The following is a 19789-nucleotide window of genomic DNA, read 5'->3' as shown; positions in this document are numbered from 1 at the left end:
GGTTTCATTCCTCAGAAGGATTAGACCTGGTTAATCCTTTACTGGGAGATGGAAACCTTCCCTTCCATATGTGACCCCTGACATCTGCCATGCTAACTTCTCTGGTGTCTCTACTTTCATCCTCCAAATCTATGGACCAAATAAACCTGGTTTGTTTCTTTGTTTGTTTGTTTTTGGTTTGAGTTTTTGGCTGGTTGGCTTTTGATTATCAACAACCTGCCTCAAGTAATTCAGCATTGAATTGGTGCAAACACCATGCTCAGTGGTAGTTACAATACAGTTCAACAGATCAGGGAAACTGAGGTGCCGAGGAAGGAAGCAAAAAGGCCACATGGTTCCCTCTTTCTGCCTGCATGTCCGACCTCATCCTAGGCTTCTCCTCCTCTGTCTCACCCTGTCCCACCCATGAACACTGTTTCTAGTTTCTTGAATTCCATGCCCCAGCAGCAGCCTCTGTCTCCCCGTGCTACTTGCAATTTCGTTTAACCTAATTTCACTTCTCAATCTGGGACGTGGCGGCCCCTTGTTCTCAGCCCTGGAATGCCATGTCTAGTCACAGCTCCCCGTCACAGGATTGCTGAACAAGACAGAAGGGCAGTGCTTCTGTACAGCACCAAAACCAAGGAAACCATCATCAAAGTATTTCCATGCTGTACTCCCCAGGATGAAGCCTTACTTTAGTTCAATAAAACTGTCTACTATATCTAGGGCCATGGGTAAGGTGTGTGCACCAAAGATAAGTTTATCACGCTCAAAGGCCTAGCGGGAGAGAGAGGATGAATTTTAAAATAGCTATGATTTGGGACAAAAAAAATATTAAGTGCCACATGAAATGCACAAAAGGCAAAATTAGTTTCAAATGATGAAAGATCCTACCAAGATGATAATTAGCAAAAGCCTTGCAGGAGAATGGCTACTGGAAATTGACTTGAAAATAATTGGTAGAATTTCAACAACTGTGAAAAGAGAACAAAAGAAGGGGCTTCGAGTGGAGGGACTAAAGCTCCTAAAAGGTGCTGAGTCTGGAGAGAAGGGGAGGGGAGGGAAAGAAAGGGAAAGACAGGAGAGCAAAGGAGAGGAGGGAAGAGGAGAGGAGAGGAAAGGGGAGGAGAGGAGAGGAGAGGAGAGGAGAGGAGAGGAGAGGAGAGGAGAGGAGAGGAGAGGAGGAAAAAGGAGCGGAGAGAAGAAGTTTCTTTAGGTGAGGAGAGACTTGGGGTTCATCTCACAGCCACCCAAAGGGAACTTTACTTATAAACTGCACCCAGATCTTTTCTGGTCTACAGCCATGGGTGGACCTCCTAAGGACCATTTAGGTGCTTGCCCTAAATCTAACATTCTCAATCCGTCAGTAGCAGAGGTCACTGCCTTTTACCAAGAGGTCGTTGCCTTATATCAAGGCCTGACTGAAAGAGGGTGCAAGAGGTGGGTGTGTTTGGGGCTTTAGTTTCTTTTGTCTACTCCATTCCCTGTTCTCAGCCTGGGTGCCGTCATCCAGGGCTATGAAAATTCTTCCTTGTGTCTCCAGTTCGCGGTCCAGAAAGCAACCCATCCAGCGCTTTGACAGCAGACAAGGTGGTAACACCCTTACCTGTGGATTGTCCACCTAAACCTGGGGTAAAGATGAAAACACGGTTTCTGTGAGTAATAACTTCTTGTGTTTCCATCACTCTGAATACAAACTTCTCCAAATATATTGCACTCTCACAACCCTATACAGAAAGTCTCATATGCCGTGGGTCAGAATAAGGAAGATGAAGTTCAGGGAGGCCAAGGGATGCACCCAGAGCCACCCAGCTGGTAGGTACCAGTGCCAAATCCCTCTCAATTAAAATTCTTTCTGCCTAACCAGCCCGCCTCTCATAAAGATTCTCCTCCTCCTCAGCCCTCTGATAGTCTCGTCAGTAGGTGTTACCCAGACGGGGATTGAACACTTGCTGATTGCTCACAACTGAGCTAATGGACGTGCTGCCTGGACAAGTTCTAAGTTTCCCTTCAACAGGTTTTCACAAGCCTCAAACTGCAGAGTGTGAAGAAATTAGCGAGAGGCGCTCCACCCAACGGCCACTCAACCGACGGTGGTTTCTGCAGTTAGCATCCTAATCTCTTGGCCTGGCAAGGCTGGGTAAGAGGTGTTTCCTAGGTTCTTCTGTCATGCTGAAATTGGAACATTTCTTGCCAGGTATGTCCTTAGGCATAACAGGAAATATATTTGACCTTTCTTCCCGGTTCCTGACACAAGCAATCAGAACTCTAGGGATTTCCCAAATGATACCAGTGTATGCTTCTGTTCTGGTTGGGCCCCTTTCACTCATGCCTCAGTTTGTGCTGAGATAGGAATACAAGCTTCAGGAAATGCCGCGGTTACTTCAGGAGAGCTTCAGGGTGGGAGCTGGTGGCCAAAGGGTTGAAGTTCCTGGTCCCACCTCCAGTCACAGGGGAAGGAAGCAGGGCTAGAAAGTGGGTTCAAAGTCAATCTTCTCTATGTTGTGCAGCTTCCATAAGAACCCAATGATAGCATCAGAGAGCTTCTGGTTGTCAATCACATGGCGGTACCAAGCGTATCTCACACCTCAGCTCCATGAGGATGGGAGCTACCGAGCAAGGACCCTTCTAGACCCCACAGACATTTTCATCTGGATGTTTATTTTCATCACTTATAATAACCAAAACATACTAATTAATAAGTACAATGTACAATGTTTTCCAGAGTATTGTGAACCATCCTGGCACATTATCAAACATAGATGCTTGGGATATATGGGAACCACATGACATGGTATTCAAGACAGATCTAAGCGTGGGAAACCTGGGAATCTGATACCTGTGACTTGGCACTTGAGGCGGGGACACTCTTATCAGACTGAGACTGTAAGTTCATGGAGTCTGAAACTTATCTAGGGTAAAGTCAGAATGTAATCAAATGATAGGAGAATACTTTGAGTTCCTGGAAATTAGCCTGTGTAAAGAGAGGGAAATAGATTTATCTGATGACAGAGTATGAGAAATAGAAACAAGAAGACCCAACACCTGAGAATCATAAGAAAATAAGAGCACAAACAGACCAGTCTGCGACCCATATAGGCAGCCTGCTCACTGCACAGCAGGCTGACCCAAGACCCTCAGGGAGAGGGAGGGTGCCCGAGAAAAGGCAGCTCACTTGAAGGTAATGCTCCTGTTTCACCACTCGTTAGCTTATCATCTGGAGATGACTCCCCCTCCAAAAATAAACCAGAGTCGTAATCCCTGATTGGAAAACTACTGTGAGAATGAAGTGGGATCGAAGGTATGCATGTGTCGTTCAGAGAGACACCTGCTGTGAGGGAAGTGGGCTTAGGGTGGACTGGTAAGTTCTCCTTGATGCCTAGGTGAGTTGGTCCCTCCCTTCACATCACTCAGATCTCTACTTTGCTTTCCACAGACTGAGGCAGTTACTGAGCCACTCCTAGCACATCGCTCCTTCCATCTCGAGAAGCCCTTCTCGCTATCTGATAGTTTTATCTGGGGGTGTGTGCATGCCTGTCTGTCTGTCTGTCTGTGTATATGTATCTGCCTATGTCTGTGTGTGTGTTTATGTGTCTATGTGTCTGTATGAGTCTCTGTGTGTCTATATGTCTCTCTCTCTCTCTCTCTCTCTCTCTCTGTGTGTGTGTGTGTGTGTGTGTGTGTGTGTGTGTGCATGATGTTACTAGACTGCATATTTTAAAAGCTCCAAAGAGCTTCCATCTGTATCTGTGGTGTTGATTGCTGAATCCCTGGCACAGAGCAGTCCAGTTTCTACCACACAGCAGGCCTAGAAAAAGCTTTAAATTAATGAAGGGCTTAGACTCCATTGTAAGGTCAATATAAGCAAGCAGACTGTGATATTTCTAGACTGGACAACAGGCCAGAAGGAATAATCATGTACTAGGACCTGGTGACTATGTTATGAGCATCCAAACCAACTCTGCTTTCAGAGTGGAGAACTAAGACCCCACAAGCATTCTTCAAAGGGGCACGAGAGGGAAAGGAACCATAGGAGAAGAAATGATCATCTCCCAAAGACATACCAGTACTCCTTAACCAATGGTGAAATGACCTGGACAGCAAACATTGTGCCCCAGTATGAGTGCGTCTTTCCCCCTGAGCCATCACCTGAGTCATTTGACCCAGGAAGATAGAGATGAAAACCTTCTTAGGCGTTCTGCAATGAAGACAAGATGTAGATGTTACATATCCCTGCTCTCACCACATCTGTTACACGTGTTTTCCCAGCATGCTCACCTCCAGTGGAGCCAAGGAGACTTCCTGAAGAAGCCTGTTCCATTGCCAGACTGCCCAACTGAAAAAATGGAAGCTAAACTCCCAGAATTCACCGCAATCAACATCTTTGCGCAAGCACTTTTTTCTGTTTTATCAAACAGCTGCCATACCGTGAATGTCACCTTCAGTTCACTTGTTCATGCATTGCTCAATATGTCAACAGGTCAGCCATTGTTTACCTAATGTCCAAATTATATTCTGAAGTCAGTAATGAGCTGGAGAGTATCTACCGTAACTGTTTTTTTTTCCCAAACTACATTGGTATTGTTCTTTTGTTTATACCACAAGATGGTGAGTAGGTGTCTAAAATTGTCCATTAAACTCAAGGCATTTCGTGTACTTTTATATGGTTATACAATGTAATATTAGTGTCAACATAATGTGTAGCATTCAATGCCTCACATTCCTCAGTAGAGACATTCTGTTATGATTATTGTACTTCTAATGGTTCCTTCATTCCAGTTTTTCCCTTGTTCATAGAGCTGGCTCACAGAGGAGCAGTCTTCCACAGAAGTTTCCATGCTAAGAGCTACACCCTGCTGCTTCCAGATGTTCTACAAAGACAACAGAAACGTGACCTCGTCTCTGGCTGCTTTTATTTTCATGATTTTCTCTACTTGTTTATTTATTTAGGAAGAACTAGATTTATTCTCACAGGAAAAGACAAAAAAGTAATTCAAGTTTGCATTTTTTAAATTAATTTTGACGTTGTTACTTTGTGTTTGGGTGAATACTAAAATATCATCTTGTGTTAATTAAAGGTTGATTCTAGAAGCTGGTGTGGCTGCTCAGTGGGAAAGGCATTTGCTGCATACTCTTGACAAACTAGGTCCAGTACCCAGACCCCTGTGAAGACAGGTGATAGACTCAAGTCTACAAAGTTGTCGTCGAGCTTCTATATGTGCAACACACACACACACACACACACACGTGGCCACACATGCATAAGTACCAAGCACACAGACACAATATAACTTTTAAAGTTTGACTCTAAACTACACAGAATAAAATATTTCTGTAGCATGGTGTTTGGAAGTTTTCCTATAGTGCCCCTCCCATCACAAAAAAATGATATTTCTATACTGTAGATCAGGCAAAGCAACCAAACTGTTTAATGATGGAAGGACAATATCTCAGCCTCCCTGTAAGAATCCCAGGGCTCAGCCCACCTGAGTAGAGAGTATCTCAGGAGGAGTGAAAGACCATGTCTGAGCCTGATGGGGTTTGAAGCCGTGATCATGTGTTTCTCCGGAGAGGAGTGGAAACACCTCAGTGTGACCCAGACCCTGAATGCTCAGGTGCTGATGGGAAGCTTTGCACTCACGGGTTCTCTGTGTTGTCAGTGTACCCTGGAAGATGAGGAAACTCTCTGCAAGCAAGTGTCAGAGAAGTCCTGTATGTGTGGAGAATCTGGCAAGATAATAAGACACCATTGACCTTCAGCACCATGAGCCCTCTAAGAAAAAGCTGTGGAAACTCAGTAAGTATCGATCATCCTTCCTACCCCAGCCCACCCATAGGGTATCATGGAGCTCACAGGACACAGAAACCCTTCAAAGGCGAAGACTCTGGGACAAGCTTCCAGAAAGTTTCCACTCCCCTCAGTCACTGGATAACTCACCCAAACAGGAAACATCTCTCTTGCAGAACAGGCAAGAATGTCCCCCAATGGGAACTCAACCTCAGACAGCCACCAAAAATCTCACCATGGAGTCACAGCTCACGTGTGTAACGAGTGTGGGAAGGCCTTCCGTTATCTCTATAAAATAAAGAAGCAGCAAAAGGCGCACAGCTTTCGGGTGCAGTGAACGTGGGGAAACCTTCCGCCACAAAGGTGTACTGGCTTTGCACCAGAGAAATCACACTGGAGGAAGGTCTTACAAGGGCAGCAAGTGGGAGAAAACCTTCTTGTCGTCTGCCCCCATTTGCACTAGACTGTTCAAGGTAAAGAAAGATCCTAGGAGTGAAAGGAATACGGGAAGGACTTTAAAGACAGCAGCAGCAGCATCCTTCACCAAGGAGTACACACTGGAGAGGGGCCTTTTGAGTGCAAGGAGTCTAAGAAAACCTATGTGACCTGCTCTGGTCTGTGTCAGCACGTGAAATTCCATGGTGAGCAGAACCATGAGTGCAACCCGGGTGGGTGGGAAACCCTTCACCACCAGGTCCTACTGAACTAGTACCGGTAGTTTCACACGAAAGTGAGGTCCCACCGGTGCCTAAATTGTGGGAAAGCCTTCAAATGGAGTTCTACCCTCATTCAACACAAAAACGTTTCTACTGGAAAAAGACCTAGGTGGCCAGGCCACATGAGAAAGCCTTCAGCCTTTGGAGGGTGCTAACTAAAACAAGCCAAACTTCGTACATTCCATCTTCCACTCAGGAAAAAAAAATTGTTCATGTATATAGCGCCTGTGTGGGCAGCTCGAGGGAGTCTAGTGCTTTCTGTTGGCAGAGTTATCACTGCAAGTTTCTGCCACACAAGCCACCCCGCTTTTACTTCTTGGTAGGTCCAGTGTGTGAATCAGTCAGTGCAGTGTGTTCAGAGAAGCTGATCTCATGTCCTCCTCCCTCCCCAAAGAGAGGAGACTCATGAATGGTGGTTCTCATAACAGACCTCACCTCTTCCCCTTGGCTGGTTTGGACTTGAACTTGACCCAGGTCTCCTGAGGTCAAGTTAGTTCTCCCTTCCCCTCACCCCTCTCTCTCCCTGTAAAAGATCTTTCCGGGTCCCTTACCTTTCTTCAGAGATAGTACTAGTTCTACACATGGTGTTTGTCACACTTGGAAAGACATTTGTATTGTTCTAGAATGTGTAGTAATAGAGGCCTTATTGCTTATGCCTCATTTCAAAACAACAGCAACAAACGAAACAGAATCTCTGGGCTGCCAATGATGGGACAGCAAGGGAGTCGTGCCTTCTCCTGAATTTCTGGCAACACCGTAACTTTTCCGTCTCTCCTTTTGTGTAATCAGAGTCAAACTGGACAAAATTGCACCTAACGCCAGTCTGTTGCGGTAACTGTTAGCTCTCCCAGGGTTGTCCCGTGATGACTACTTCTCTGTTTGATTCAAGCATATTTTCTGGGTTCAACCTTGTGTTTGCAATTGTTTTTGGTTTTTTTCTTTCAGCCCCTGTCTCTTCTCTCTGAGAAAAAAATTAAGCATATTGAAGCAATCTTTTAAAGTACTATTGGGAACCAGGAAATGGGACAGTACACTCTAACAAGCTGTACCAGGAAGCTGAGACAGGAAGATCATGAATTTCAGGCCAATCTGGACTTTGTCTTTCTGTTGTTGTTTGGTTTGGTTTGGTTTGGTTTGGTTTTTATAAGACAGGGTTTCTCTTTGTAGCCTTGGCTGTCCTGAAACTCACCCTTTAGACCAGGCTGGCCGCAAGCTCACAGAGATCTGCCTGCCTCTGCCTCCAGAGTGCTGGGATTAAAGGGGCATACTACCACCACCTAGCCTGATCAGGACTTTAAATTGAGACCCTGTCTCAAGAAAAGAGGTGGGGGAAGAGGGAGCAGTCAGTTGGCTTAGCCCAGAAAGGTACCTGCCACCAGACAGCCTGAGTTTAATCCCCAGGACCCATCTGGAAGGAGAGGAACAACTGCAAGCTGCCCTCTGACCTTTACACATGTGTCATGCATGGCATACATGGGTGCATGCATGCACACACACACACACACACACAGACAGACACACACATGTACAAAGTAAGTAACTGTGATTAAATTCTTTTAATAAAAAGGACTCTTCAACGGCAACTTTCTCCTATCCCTTCCCAAGTCAGAATTGATCAGCAGTCAAAACAAAACACATCATCTACTCCTCCTCTCAGAATCAGCACAATTCATTACATAGCCAGTTGTGACTCAGAACACTAGGAATGCCCTTTAAGTCTCTCCTCCTCCTTCTCCAACGATCTAATTAGCCCAAGGCCTAGCGATTGTCCTCTAGGTGTTTCTCAAGTTGATTTGCTGTGCTCCGCCTCTGATGCTCCCACCTTGGTGAGAGGGGAGTGTTCCCAGATTCGCCACTACATCCAACACCGTCCTTTACTGAGGTTGTTCACACTGCTCCATCATGTTTTCCCTCAGACATAAACCTGATTTCAGCTCCTTACCAGAGCCCTAACTTGTCTATGTCTATCTATCAGGCTTCCTGTGATGTTCGACATTTAGGATTATGCCCATAAAACCTGAGCAAATACATGTGGTTAACCACATACTTCAAACCTGTCAATCACTTTACATTATGTAAGAGGTTCTGTCTTATCTTTCCCCATTACCTTTTCAGTTGCAGCTCTCTGTTTGCCCATCCTACCCCCGCCACACTCAGAGGCACCCTGTGCGGCAGCCTCACTGGGCTACACTCAGTTCTCGGAACAGAATGGTTTTTGTTCCTTTACATCTCAATATCTTTGAACACTGTCTCCTTGGCTTCCAATGTCCTTTTCCTCACGGGGCTTCTGACATGCCTATTCATATCCACCAACATTCCTTTCAAATGGTGCCTTCTCACTGGAGCCATCCAGGAGTTGGATACAGCTTCCTCCGTTCTGACAGTTCTTGCGAGCTGCTGACACAGCCGGAGTGCCCACACTCTGTCCCCTACTGGATTTGGAACCAGACTTCTCCTAGCATAACTAATACATAGCATGGGGACTTGTACACAGTGGGTATTTGATACATGACCAAAAAAAAGCCAGAATAGGAAAGGGAAGGGAGGAGAATGGGATATAAATGGATTAACAGTATTTACCTAGACCCCTCCAGTTACTGTGGTAGTTAATCTTGACTGTCAACTTGACTGGGTTGAGAAGTACTTGGAAGATAAAGTAAAGCACTCCTCTGGGTATGTCTTCAGGGGATTAACTAAGAAAGAAAGACTTTGCTTGAATATGGGCAGCACCATCCCATAGACTGAGGCCCAAGTGAAATAAGTGGGAAACAGAAAAGTCAAACAGTGCAGACATTCATTCTCTTGTCACCATGAGAACCAGATCAAATCCACCCACCCCACCTCCAATTGTTCTGCTCAAGTATCTTGTGTTACAGCAGCAAAAATCTGAAGTGCATATCCTGTGCAGAACCTGTGGAGTTTTGTCAGTTGACACATGGTAATTGTACATACTAATGAGGCACAGTGTGAAATTTTGACTCATGTAGACAACGTGTAATAGCCATATCAAGTCAATTAACATATCTTTCACCTCAAATACTCATTTCTCTTTCCTGGAAGCATTCAGAATTCTCTATTCTAGTTATTTTGAAATAGACAACAAATTCTTGCTAGCGGCAGTGACCCTGGTTTCCTATAAAACATTGACACTTACTCATCTTTGTCCTGTGTTGACTAACTGCTCTCTGGTCCCTATCATCACCACACCCTTCCAAACAACAAGTAACCACTCTTGTACCTTCTATTTTCAGATTAATATTTTAGCTTCCATATAAAAGCGAAAATATGGTATTTATCTTTCTGTGCATGGCTTATTTAATATAATGATTTCACTTCTACCCATGGTGTCATAAATAGCATAATTTCATACTTTGAGGTTTAATCACATTATAGTATGTACGTATGGCACATTATCACTTGATGGTCATTTCTTAACTATTTTGAATGTTGTCGCAATAAACATAGGAGTGTAGTCGAAGATTTTATATACTGGTGTTATTTTTTTTGATAGCATATAACACTTTTTTAATATTTTAAGGACCTGCCACATGTTTCCTATAGCATTTGCAGCAGTTTACACCGGAATATGTTTGAATTAGTTGAAAAGCATACGTGTTCCTCCTACTACAGTGTCGTTTTCTTGAGACCGAAACAGACTTTCTCTATTCGAAACCTCTTCAGTATCCAGGCTGTAGGGAGATGGTATGTTTGTTCAGCCAGTATAGTTTAGGCATTGCGTAAAGCTGAGCGCAGATGAACAGCATGAAGCATGAAAGTTTTACTGGATCAAGAAGGGTAGCAGGGATGCACGTACGTCATCCAAATGTGTTGAATGTCCGTCCACCTCACTAGGTGTGATCACTGCTTATAAGACAGAAACTCAGAGAGTCAGGACCTCCCACCCAAGCTAGGTTTTAGACACTATCAAAATAACTTTCCGCAGCTAAATAATTAATTCTCTGACCATGATGAAAAGGATTCTTTGTTCAGTGGTCATTCCGCTCCTATCTCCAAGTCTGATTACACCAATGGGTCTAAGGGTAGGACGTCTAACCACATACCCAAGAATCGCATGAGTACTTACTAAAACATGCATTCCTGGGCTGTCACCCTGAATGTCCTAAGGCCAGAGAACAAGGCATTTCCAGGTCATTGTTAAAGCCACTTCTCACAGTGGCATTGAAGGGCTGCTAATGGGAACACAAAGGGACACACTTTCATTTGAATAGGTAGTGTTTCATCTTCCAAATGGTTATTTTGAAAGTAAAGTAATGTTTTACATAAAATGCTAGCCCCTAATGCTTGATAAGCGCTCATGCTTACGGACTAATATTAGCCTTATATTTTAACTCATTGTTGATAGATGCATGTGGTTTATGCTTGGTTTGATCATTGTATGTTATTATTTATTTGTTTCTTGTTTTTATCTTTAATTTTTGTGTTTTTCTTGAGACCATAGCACAGGCTTGCCTGGAGCTGGCTGCATACCTCATGCTGTCGTCAAATTCCCAGTCCTTCTGCTGCTGCCTCCCAAGTACTAGAATTATGGACACCTGCCACCAAACCTCAAAAAAACATAGCTTTTTCCTCTTTGTATTCAGCATGCAATTACGAATCTGTTATAGAAACTTAGAGATGACAGGTCTTCACCAAACTTTGAATGGTTTGTAAACATGGGATTCTATTTTTAACCTATTAAACTGGACAAAAATCTTCAATAAGTGGTAAAAGCTGACCACAAAGGATGTACCAAGATAATTACCTTAGTTAGTTTGCTATCACTGTGAAGAGACACCATGACCAAAGCATCTTACAAAAGAAAGCATTTAATTGGGCCTTGCTTACAATTTCGGAGTGGGAGCCCATGGGCATCACGGGAGAGCATGACACCAGGCAGGCAGGCGTGGCGCTGGAGCAAAGGCTCACACCTGAACCACAAGTCCAAGGCAGAGAAAGAGAGACTGGGCCAAGCATGATTGGTCAAATTCCCCAGTGACACACCTTCTCCAACATCTCCTAATCCTCTCCAAAACAATTCTGCCAACTAGGGGCCAAATATTCAAGGCTATGAGCCTAAGCAACCATTCTCATTCGAACCAACACAACCTTATACAAAGCTGGTTGGCTGCCTCCACAAAGAGACACTAACTGCTGGCAAGCAGCAGGCCAGTTTGTAACAGCCTTAAAAGTATTTGTAATTTGAAGTTCTGTGATACAGTTATTTTTTTCCAGGCATCTGTCTTGAAGAACGATCTTGAAGAACTGACCAAAGTGATGCGTTCTATAAATATTTTAAAGGTAAAGATGAAGCATGCACACATGCTAGACAGAATTTCACTTCCCAATCCTTGCCAAAAGCTGACCAAATCATGGGCCCTACCCTATGTAGAATGTTATTCCACTATTGAACTCATGTATAATAAATTTTAGTGGCCCAAGGAAATAATTAGAATGTGTTACTGTGCACAGAACTTGAGTTCAATAATCCAAAAGAAAGCTTATATAAAAAAAAGCTTAAAGAAAATGTGAACAAATGTTTAAAATACCATAACCAAGGAAGATATGATCTATCAAACAATATTTTATGTGTCTTAATAAAATATAAATAAAAACACAATGTTTAAGTAAAGGAGATTTTTTTTTTTTGGAAATTTGTGATTCTGAAAGTGTGGAATAGCTTGTATTCCCCTGTTCTTCTCAATGAGATCAACCAGAAGCTCTGGACATGACATAGAAAACAATCACAAGAAACCTGAGGACCTTGGGAACTAAGGGACAAATTATACAGGAATATTCTGAGCACTCATTTCTGCTTTTTCACGTCCCACACTGGAGCTGAAAAAGCACTTCTCCCTTCCACTGCTCATATACAAACCACAAACATACACACCAGCAAAATACACATGTAAGATAAAAATGAATATATCTATAAAAAAAGAGTTATCTTAGGTAAATATTACTCAAAAGGAGATAAAAATGGCTATGACTTGAGGTAAATAACACTTCCCAGCATAAAAAAAATACCAGAAACCGAGAAGATTATGATAAAAAGAAAACAGGGATTGGCACCAAGAATACATGGCAAACACGCGCTGGTTTGAATGAAATGGCCTCCATAGGCCCATAGAGAGTGGCACAATTAGGAGGTATAGCCTTGTTAGTGTAGGTGTAGCCTTGTCAGAGGAAGTGTATCTCTGAGGGTGAGCTCTGGGATCTCAAATGCTCAAACCAGGCCCAGTGTCTCACTCTTTCCTGTTGTCTACCAGTCCAGACGTAGAACTCTCAACTACCCTTCCAGCACAATGTCTGCATGCACAGTGTCTTGTTTCCTCCCTTAGCAATAATGGACTAAACCTTTGAACTGTAAGTCAGTCCCCAAATAAATGTTTTTCTTTGTAAGAGTTGCCTCAGTCATGGTGTCTCTTCACAGCAATAGAAACCCTAACTAGGACAGTGTGTATGCACAAAACAGAGCTGAAAAACGTAAAGAAATTAAAAAATAGAAATAAAAGGAAGGGTGAAAAATTGATAATTGTGGTTGAACACCTCTTTCTCAATATTTCATAGAACAAGTAAACATAGAACAAGGGTTGTTCTCAGCCTTCATTTAAAAAGAAATTATTCTTGCAGAGGTCAGCAGTGAATGTTCACTGAGATTCAGCAACTGATCAAAGTGCAGAGAATACTTGACTGTCTAGTGCTCAGCGCTAATCACAATGTCTATGTCTTCCCTTCCATGGCCTGGAGATCACCAGAGTGGTAGGGCTGGAGAAAACGTAAGCAGCAGAGGCCGGAGAAAAGCACCGCAATTCTCTTCTGAGCAGAACCCATCTTACTCGGGAACCCATTGAGCTTTGATGGCCTGCACAAGCCTGGAGCTGTTTCATTTCATCATGCATGGCCAAGGGCCTTTTGAGACTCAACTGATCACTGCGGGACTATGAGCAGTTGATGGCTACAGGGGCCCAAGAGGAAGAGTCACTTTCTTCAATTGTATAGATGCTGAAACAATGGCCACATTCCAGTAAATCCACACTCATGCTGGTGCAGGCAACCTTCCTTCAACCCAGTATACAAGAAAAGAAAGAAAGAAGGAAAGAAGGAAGGAAGGAAGGAAGGAAGGAAGGAAGGAAGGAAGGAAGGAAGGAAGGAAGGATCAAACTTGGAGACATCTTACTACCAAATGCTTCAGTGGAAGAGGAGGGGTGATGGCTTAAGGTAATGGTGGGTAAAATTCAGTATGTACATGTATAAAATTATCAAAAATTTTTTTAGCTGGGACACCATCAATATTCTTGAATTATTTATAGATTCTTGAATCTAAGCGAACAACATTCTTTTTGAATGGTTTTGGAGCATGTATCAAGACAGTCCATAAAACATCGAAAAACTTGAAAGACTGTAATTCTTATTTGTTGTTTTCCAATTATTACAGAATAAAATTGAAAAATAGTAACAGGAATATAAGGAAGAAATCTTGACACATTGGAAACCTGGCCTACACACTTCTAAATAATGCAAGTCAATAGGAAATCTAAAGAGAATTTTAAAAAGACATGGAGCTACATGAAGCTGAAAAAGGAGCATAACACAGTCTGTGGGTGGTGGCTCAAGCGGCGAGGAGCTGGATTTGTAGCATTAACTGTGTATCTTAGGAAGATGAGATTCCCAACACAGCGACCCAAGTTCCCGCCTCAAAAACCTGGAAGAAGAACTGAGCAAGTCAAGCAGGCAGAGCAAATGCAGCAGTAAGGACAGGAACAGAAAGCAATGAAACAGAAAACACAAACATTTATAAAACAAACACCCTCTTCTTCAAAAAGAGCAACACAATTGGAGAACCACTAGAAAGACAAAGGAATATGAAAAGGAAAATAAAAGAGAAAGAAAGAAACTAAAGAATTGCCCGCATCAAAAGAATGCAAAAGAATAAATATGAACACTTATTACATATGTGTATTTTATTATTTGAGTAAGAACTAGGTAAACCGATGCAATGGATGAAGTCCTTGAAGCCCATAGACTGTTACAACTTAACAGAAAACAAAAAAGAATCTGAGCATGGTTATTGTTAAGTACTCTGTCACTGTTAAGAAAACGCACGTTGTGTTTTTTAAGTTACTAGTTCCACTAATTCTACTCAACATTTAAAGAACTGCTACCATCATCTCTTCCAAAAGAACCAATGTGAAGCATTTCTCAGCAGAACTCACAAAGCTGATGACAGCAGCAGAGAGAAGTCACACTCCTCAGAAAGTTATTTCATAAAACATTGCTATTCACTGTGTTTAACAAAACATTAGCAGGTAGAGTTTGGTCTCAGTAATAGAATTATACATTGCAACTAAAAAGTGTTTACTCTAAAGGGGACATCCTCAATATATAAAATAAAACTAATCCATGTTGGCTTAATAGATCATCATGCTAACAGTCTAAGGAAGAAAAACCGCTTTATCCTTCCAATTCACGTCTTTTAACATGGCAAAAATGCACACCCATGGATATCCAATGTTATCCATGTTAGAAAAATAAGAACAAAACAGAAGCTTTTCAGTTTGACAGGGAACATCTTTTTTAAAACCTGTAGTAAACATATTTGATGGTAAAAGGTGAAATTTTACTGTGTAAAATCAGAAACAAGATGACTATGTATAATCTTTCCTCTGATAAGCCAGCTTTGTGCTAGAATTTATAGCTAAACAACAAAGGGAAATGAAAGACACACAGAAATAAAATGTCTCTGTTTTTACGTGATAATTTCTAAGAAAAAAATCTACCAAGCCTAACATCTATAATTTTCAAGTGAGTTTGCAGAATACACAACAAACACATACAAATAATCATATTTCCATATTCAGATAGTAACTATGAGAGCACTGGAATTATAGATGCAAAACTATGCGTAATCACACAAACAACAGTTAAGTCTAAGAAAATACATATGCTTGCTTGTGGAATATTTCAAACATTAATAAAAAGCATCCGAGACCTAAATAAAGGGAAGGATCTGTCATACTTGGCTTTGAAAACTCAACATTGATTTCAATTCTTCCCAAACAGATATATAGATTTAACACACTGCTTACCGAAATTGCAGGACTATTTTCTAAATATAAACAAGTTAACTCTAAAATTTCGAAAGGTATTATAAACTACCATAGACAAAATGATTTTGAAAAAATAAGAATGAAGTGGTAGCAATCCATTCTCTTGATTTTAAGATCTATTAATTAGCTGCCATAATCAAAGTTTTGTACCATTGGTGTGCAGAACAATGGACAGAGTAGAAAACTGGGAAATTGCCCTATATACAAATACCCAGTTGATTCTGACACATGTACAAGAGCAATTCCATGGAGAAAAAAAAAATAACTTTTCAGCAATGGGGGCTCAAAAAGATGTACGTTTATAAGGGAGGTGGGAGGATGCAAACCTCAACCTAATTCTCACACTTCACACAAGCAGTAACTCATAAAAGGGCTCACACTTCAGTATTAAACATAATTTTTTAAAAAAAAATGATTAAAATCAAGACTAGACTTAGAATTGTTTTGTCTTCAAAGAATATGCAAAGCACTAAAGATAGAGGGAACATATCATACTGTGGATTATCCTCACTCTCACCGACAACAATTTGGGGCATAAGGGCTTATTAGGCTTAGGCGTACAGGTCACCGTCCATTACTGAAGACAAGAAGAACTCAACAGGAACTTGAAACAGAAACCATGATGAAATCTGCTTGCTGACTCACTCAGAGACTCATTCTTAGTTAGTTTTCTTACACAGCCCAGACCTCCTGACTGGGGTGACGGCAGGATGCTGCCTACAGTGGGTTGGGCTTCCCCACATCAATTAAAAGTCAAGAAAGTCCCTCCCAGGCATGCCCACAAACCAAACTTCTGAAGACTCAATTGAGAGTCTTTTCCAGGTAATTCTAGGCTATGTCAAGATGACAATCAATTCTATGTCACTGGGTTTATAGAAATTAAACCTTTTTTTTCTTTATGAAAGAGTCTGTGGAGAAGAGGAAAGAAATAGAGAAAAATACCTGCAAACTCCATCTGGAAACAACAAACAGTTGTTCTTCAATGAATGAACATTTATTAAACTATGGCACTATGAAAACTACTAAGCAATCAAAAGGGAAAAACTTTACATAAACATCCTAGATGTATCTCTGGAGAAGCTTATTTTAAATGTCCATTTCAATGTATGTAATTATAATAATCACAGAAGAGGCTATCAACTTGATGGTGATGGGGAATAGGAGGGACTTCAGGGTGGGTATCCAGAAGGTGCTGAAGAGAGAAAGTGGGGGAGTAATGTCATTCTATTCCACTTAAAAGCATACAAAAAAATAAAGCCCCTTTCCAAATTCATATAACTGTACCGTTACATGTTGAAATGATAAAAAAATACAGAAACAGAGAATGCATTAATTACTGGGGCTTAAGAAAAGGATACAGAAGGGAAGCAAGTGGGTGTAGCTACAAAAAGACAACATGAATGACCTTTAGAAGGATACAGTTGTCACTATTCTGACCTTATTATTGAGTGACTGTTTTGTTGGCTGCAACAATGGGTAAACCTAGATACAGGGTACATAAGATCACCCTGGACTATTTCTTACAGTTGAGTATGACTCTTACTTAATGACTTTACAAACAAAAGAGAAAAAAATGAAAGAGTTAGACTCGTCTATATTTTGAGTGACGTTTTTATATCTGGAATTCCATGCTTAGGGCGTAAGATTCTGTAGGTCTTTAGCCACAGATGACAGTACTACTCCCAGTAAGCAAAGTTCCTGGGCATCTTCAAAATGAAAAATGGGTGAATATCCCTCTCAGCTCCTGCAGATATGTTCCTGTTTAGAAACAAGAAGAAAAGAGGACAAGAAGAAGAAACTCCTTGCTCAACATGGACCATTCCATATACCCCAACTCAGGTCCTTCCTGTGGTGCGGGAGAATTGTCTGTATTCTCTCAGTCATGTTTTAAATAAACGCTGATTGGCCAGGCAGGAGGTGTAGGTGGGAAAACCAGAGAAGAAGTGGAAATGATGCGAGGAGAGCAGGAGAATTCTGGGGAGGAGGAAGTTGATTCCTCCCACTCCTGCCCAGATCACCGAAGCAGCAGGATGTGAGCTGCCCCAACTGAAAAAGGTTCTGAGCCACATGGCTAACATAGATCAGAAAAATAGATTAATCAAGATGTGTGAGTTAGCCAGTAAGAGGCTAGACCTAATGGGCCAATCAGAATTGTAACTTATGGAGTCCTTTGTGTGATTTTTCTCTGGGACTAAACAGCTGGGGGAACTGGGCAAGACAAAAACACAAACAAGCAGGCCCGGCCTTCTCATGTTACATTCCTGCTCTCTGCTAAACAGCACCAGTGGATGAAAATGCTTGAATGATCCTAATCAATGGTGATAAAAAAATTAAAATAATAAAAGTAATGATGATAATCAGATTTGAACAAAAATACAATAAATATGGGTCAGCAAACTCTTTTTTGTCTAATACCAATAAGAAATTATTTTCAAGTAAGCATCAACATTGCCCAGCAACAATCCCAGTGGCCGGCAACAATGATTTGTCTGAAAGATAAATTGGTGCAATAGTGATAAACATGTTATGGAGTAACCAACCACTTTGGGGGGACTTTAGACCCATTCCATGAGTGGGAACTCATACCTAACACTGCTTAAAGGAGCCAAGGACCTGAGACAACACATGTCCTAAGCCCTAGGGGAAAACTACTATTGTTCTGCAAAATGAACACAGAAAAAAAAGATTCCTAATGACATTTTCACGGCACCCATAGATCAGAGCACCCCTCAACCCTCATCAGAGAAGCTTCTTTTTGCAGTAGGTGGTAATTAGCACAGAGACCCATGACTGGAGATGTGCAAAAAGTGAGAGACTTTTAGAGTTCAGCCCCAAATGGGATGTATTTATCAAACCCCTCCCCTCAAGGCTCAGGGAGCTATGCAGAAGAAGAGGGAAAAAATTGTAAGAGTCAGAGCTGGTGAATGACTCCAAGTAAACATTGTCTTCCAGACACAAGACTAACACATGTATGAACTCACAAAGACTGTGACAGAACCCACAATACCTGCATAGGTACAAGCCAGACAAAATATCAGAACTAAGAGGACAGAGTGGACACAAAATTCCATCTTTTGCTAAGAAGCTATTTGCAATCTATACCTGCTGGGAAAGGAAATGTTGGGTTTCCCCAGTGAATTGCCAATGTGTATATCAGTCATCTTCCAGGAAAGGGTCTCATGCTCAGGAGATGTTAGCCAATACAAAACAGACTCCATGTTTTTTGTTTATGATTTGTTTTGCTTTTTGTCTTAATGTGACTTTTGCTTATTTTCTTGTTTTAATTTGCAATGGGTGAGAAAGAGGGAGAACTTGAAGTTAGACGAATAGAAAGATTTTAAGAATCAGAGAAGAGCTGGGAAAGGGGAAAATGTAAGATTTGGATAATCAGGGAAGAGTTGGGAGAGGAGAAAAATATTATGAAAGCTCATTATCTCAAAAATTAATTTGTAACATTTAAAAGAAATAAAATATTTTCAGTTCTGTGGGCCATACAGTCTTCCTTTCAACTATCTGTTTCTGCTGCAAAACAGACAGAAGCAATGTCAATAAGTCAAGGTGGTTGTTTTCCAATAAAACTTTACTTACAAGAGCAATTTGGGTCACATCTTACCCATAGGCACTATCTTGTAAGCATTAGCCATAGAGAACAATAAAAACATTTATTATTTTCTGTATATTCTGTTACAATGATAGTAACAGAATCATGAATATCTGACAGAATTATTAAAACTTTAAAATAAAGAATCACATGAAAATATTTATCTAGTAGCCATGTGTGGTGGCACACACATATAATTTCAGCCCTAGAAGGGCTGAGATTAGTGGATGCCAAGTTCAAGATCAGCCTGGGTGCTGATACAACATACACAATGAGTGCCAGGCCAGCCTGGACCACATAGTATGGTCCTGTCTCACCCCTACCCCGTGACAAAATGATTAATAATTAGCATTGAATGTGATAAGAAGTCAGTATATATAATCGATGACAATGAGGAAGAGGAGGAGAAGGAAGAGAAGGAGGAGGAGGAGGACAATGACAAGGCCAGAATCAGATTGATCTGTCAACGGGTGGCATCCCTAGTCTCTGAACTCTTCTGCAATGACTTTAGTGATAGGAAGTGGTAATTATCCCTACCTCACCCTTCCTGGCTGATGCCCAGGCGTTTCAGAACCTCTGTGGATTTCCAAAGGAG

The 19789-nt window shown here is 41.7% G+C and overlaps 1 protein-coding gene and 1 long non-coding RNA gene across 4 annotated transcripts in view; one reads left to right on the top strand and one right to left on the bottom strand.

The window, feature by feature from the left end:
- The window catches only part of Atp13a4 (ATPase 13A4), a 129896-nt gene that overhangs the window by 87112 nt on the left and 22995 nt on the right, over positions 1-19789 (bottom strand). The window lies entirely within an intron of this gene.
- LOC146895613 (uncharacterized) lies at positions 1716-3454 on the top strand. Its single transcript, XR_015000554.2, has 4 exons — positions 1716-1797; positions 2000-2179; positions 2708-2868; positions 3192-3454. It is a non-coding gene; the product is annotated as an uncharacterized LOC146895613 (long non-coding RNA).

This window comes from Myodes glareolus, chromosome 2 (genome assembly GCF_982192425.1).
Source record: "Myodes glareolus chromosome 2, mMyoGla1.1, whole genome shotgun sequence".
Classification (NCBI taxonomy): Eukaryota; Metazoa; Chordata; class Mammalia; order Rodentia; family Cricetidae; genus Myodes; species Myodes glareolus.
Note: the sequence above shows the minus strand (reverse complement) of the source record. Positions and strands in the feature narration are given on the sequence as shown.